Below are 3,744 nucleotides of genomic sequence, written 5' to 3' on the forward strand. Positions count from 1 at the left end.
TCTCTATTTCTCTCTGCTGAAATTTTATACCTCCCTCCCATGACGTCGCTGCCTGGGGTGGGGGAGGGAGGGACCAGCGCACGCAGCCTCTTTTGCTGCACGATGTTAATGTTTTAAACAGGCACAGGAAAAGCCGAGCCCATTTGAAAAATACTTTGCGAGTCCTCTCGTTCGACGTGGTAGCTGAACTTTTTTTCCCCTCTTGGAATCACTCCTGCTACACGTTGGCTGTTTTTCTGGAAAGTTACTCCGATGAGCCCCCTCCCTCCCTTTCCCCCAGCCCCGGCGCCCTCTCGCCAGCTGTCAGTCCGCGCCGTCCGCGGCCGGCGTCTACTCTCCCTCCTGGTCCCCCGGTCCCGGGGCCGCCCACGGGCCAGGCCCAACCCGGGGCAGGGTCCGCAGAGGGCGCGGGACCCGGTAGGGGCGGCCATGCCAGCCTCGCAGAGGGGACTCCCGGCCTGCGAGCCGGGTCGGAGGGTCGGCGTCCGCTCCGCGGCGATCCTGGCCCGATTCTTCATTGACAAGATCGGAGTCGGGAGGCGGGCAGAAGCCTGGAGACGCTCCAGGGGCAGTGAAAAATGGTGGCGTTTTCCGGAAGATCGAGGGTGCCCTCTGGCGAGGCGAGGCCGCCAGTGAAGGAGCTCGGCTGGTCGGGAGCCGGGGAGGCTCGGGGGCTGGGGGCTGCGGGGTGGCGGCTGAGGGGCGGGAGAAGGGGCTGAGGTAGAGAGCGAGAAAAACAAGACCCAGGCCCCGAGGAATCGCCTCCCTCCCGGCCCCACGTGCGCACGAGCGCACCTCTCCCTCCCCGACCGCTGCTCCGGAGCCGCTCTCGCAGAAATGTCATCCAGATGTTCAGCCTCCCTCCCCGCCGAGGGCTCCGCAGGGAGCTGCGCCAGCGAGCGCGAAGTCAGCAGTTGGCCCGAGCCCATTTCCCAGATGGGTGAGGGGAAGTCGGCTCTGTGCTTTCGCTCCTCTTCTCGGCCCGAACCTCTAGGCCTTTTCCCACGAGCAGCCAAGGGAGGGTAGGGCACGTGGCTCCCCGCACCCCGCAACACAGGGCTTGCCTCTGAACTGAACTTTCCTGAGAGTGAGTGCCGCTCCCACCCCATCTCACTCCAGCCTTCCCGGACCCTTTCTGAGAGGTCTGGCTTCCAGGCCACTAACTGAAGGGGCTGTTCTCTGTATCCCAGCACAGCGGTGGGTCACTTTACGGATGAGGAAACTGAGGCATAGAGTATTTTTTTTTTTTTTTTTTTTTTTTTTTTTACAGACCACACTGCTTGTGAGTGATGGAGGCGATATTTTACACAGGCTATCTAGTTTGGGTAGGCATTACTTTCATTTGCAAAACCAATGGGAAACCTAGGGGTAGAAACTTTAAAAGTAACTTGCCCAAGGTCACATAGTTATTAGGTGTCAGCTGTTGGGATTTGGACCCAGGACGTTGCCAGAGTCTGGACTTAATTACTATGCTATACTGCCTTTGAAATTGCAGAAAAAGTTTAATGTTTACTATATACCAGGCACTATTCTAGGCTCTGTGAAGAATATCAGTGAACGAAACAAAACTCCTGCCCTCAGGGAAATTTTATTTTAGAGGCAGGGGTGGGGCAGTGGAGGAGGCGATAAACTAAATAAATATGTACATGATGTAATACGGTAAAAAGTGCTGGGCCAGGTGCAGTGGCTCACGCCTGTAATCCCAGCATTTGGGGAGGCCCATGCGGGAGGATTGCTTGAGCTCAGGAATTCGAGACCAGCCCCAGCAACACGGCGAAACCCAGTCTCTACAAAAAAATGGAAAAATTAGCCCGGCATGTTGGCGCAGGCATCTACTTGGGAGGCTGAGGCAGGATAATCACTTGAGCCAGGGAGGCAGAGTTTACAGGGGGCCAAGATTGCACCACTGCACTCCAGCTTGGACGACAGAGCAAGACCATGTCTCAAACAAATAAACAAACAAACAAACAAATGTGGTGTGGCAGAAAATCAAGCAGGGAAGGAGGATGGGGTGTGCCTAGGTTGGGGGATGTTGCAGTTTCAAATAGGGTGATAAGGGAAGGCCTTTGAGCAGACAGTTGCAAGATAGGAAGGAAAATTATTAAAGTTATACTTTTTTGGACTCCACCTCTACCAAATCAGAGTCTCCAGAGATGGGGCCCTGGCATCTCTGTTTCTTTACAAACCTCACACGTGATTCAGGTGCTCAGCAAGGTCTGGAAGCTACTACTGCAGGGTACCTCTCTGCCCAGAGTGAGGACCATTTGCCTTCTGTTTTCAGCAAGTTGGGGAAGAAGTGGAGGTGAAGGTCTGGAAACTGACTATAAGGTGATGGTCGTATGCTGTGAGCTTACAAGAAATGGAAAAATCCAAAGATTAATTCCTTCTTCCTCATCTGGTGCCGAAGAAGAAGGGAACAAAGGATTCATTGGAGCCTATATTTCATCTGTCTTGGATTTTTGGCAATGAATGTTTCTTCAGATTAAAATCTAACAAAGTATTCTCACTGAGAAGCAAGTTAACAAAGGATCTTAGAGATAATCTCTAAAGTAATTACAAGGGAGGAAACTGATAGCGGAAAGGGCTCTGCTCTGACTACACAGGTAGTTTTCAGGAGAGCTAAGATGAGAACACAGCTCTTCTAACATCCAGGCCAGCGCTCTTGCTGTCACAGGCATGCTAACACACAGTCCTATCCAGTAACATGTGTGACTGAACTGAGTGATTTACTGGATATTTAAGAAATGCTTGCAATCAGGTTTCAGGGGTGCTACTCCCACTTCCAAATCCTTGCTTTTAACCTGTGGCTATCCAGGCCTTCCCCTCATCATAATACTGGAATGTTGTTTGCTTTCAGGGCTATCAGCCCATCTCCTGTGGATCTCAGCCAACCAGTGTCAGGGACCTGGCCAGTGATATTGACTTGGAGATCTCATATGAAGAGTCAACAAAGACGCAACTTAAATGCCCCATTAGGCTGGGAATTGGTGGTACATCTCCCTCTGCCAGCCTAGGAGAATGGCTGGCTCCCAGTAGTGTGTGCTGGAGATAAATACTCCAGTAATGTCTGGTGTCAGAAGGGCATCTGGCTCTGCTGCTTGGCACTTAGGTGATTTTCCTCAAGCCCCTTCTTTGTACCTCAGTGTGCTTTATTGTTGTGTTAGAGATACTACTGCTACTCACTTTGCGGGATTATTGGGATTTAATGAGATATTGAATATTTGTACTTTTGAAAGTTATTACTACTCAGCTATTTGATGTGTTGATTCAGCCTCTCTGTAAACTTCTTGAAGGCAGAGATTATGTATATTGCAGTTTCCATAATTCATGGTAAACCATTTATTACACCTGATTCCCTGTTTTCTCATCTGTCAAATGGAAACAATACCACTTATCTTGCTTCCCACACAAGGTTGTTATGCCCCTCACGTTAAGCCAATAACTGTGACGGCCTTCTGTACCTTGCAAAGAGCTGTACAAGTAGGAGGCATCAGTATAGCAGTAGTAGTGCTTTGCACTTAATATATTGATGTATTTAAACAGAGCTACACATACAGACAGTTCCTAACGACCAAATTATTTTACCGTCTCGCAGGAGCAGCGTTGGCGAGTTTTAATAACCGGAGGTTGCTTCCAGATGTCAAGCAAGGCAGATTTAAGAAAGATTCGGTAGTTTGGAGGATGGCACACAGAATCCAGGAACCATGCTGCGTACCCTTTAAAAATTGGGATTGAGGGGGCGGG

This window comes from Gorilla gorilla, chromosome 15 (genome assembly GCF_029281585.2).
Source record: "Gorilla gorilla gorilla isolate KB3781 chromosome 15, NHGRI_mGorGor1-v2.1_pri, whole genome shotgun sequence".
Taxonomy (NCBI): domain Eukaryota; kingdom Metazoa; phylum Chordata; class Mammalia; order Primates; family Hominidae; genus Gorilla; species Gorilla gorilla.